A 421-nucleotide genomic window follows, 5' to 3' on the forward strand; every position below is an offset into this window, starting at 1 on the left:
AAGCTAATCCAAAACAGATCAACGCACTGATCGAGATGGTTTCACCGAAGAATAAGCGGGAAGTCCAAAGGCTGACCGGTAGAGTCGCGACACTTAACCGGTTTATTTCACGATCAACAGACAAGTGTCTGCCCTTCTACGATGTCTTACGGGGAAATAAAAAATTCGAATGGTCGGAAGAATGCGAAAATACTTTCCAACAGCTGAAGCGGTATTTAGCTTCCCCTCCAGTCCTCGAAAACCCGTGGAGGGGGAACTTTTGTTCTTGTACATCGCTGTATCGGCAACAGCTGTGAGCGGCGTGCTAATCAGGGAAGAACGCGTCGAACAGAAACCTATTTTCTATATAAGCAAAACCTTGCAGGATGCCAAATCAAGATACCCGCTAATGGAAAAATTAGCATGCGCGGTCGTAACATCG

Source organism: Brassica oleracea, chromosome C3, assembly GCF_000695525.1.
Source record: "Brassica oleracea var. oleracea cultivar TO1000 chromosome C3, BOL, whole genome shotgun sequence".
Lineage (NCBI taxonomy): Eukaryota > Viridiplantae > Streptophyta > Magnoliopsida > Brassicales > Brassicaceae > Brassica > Brassica oleracea.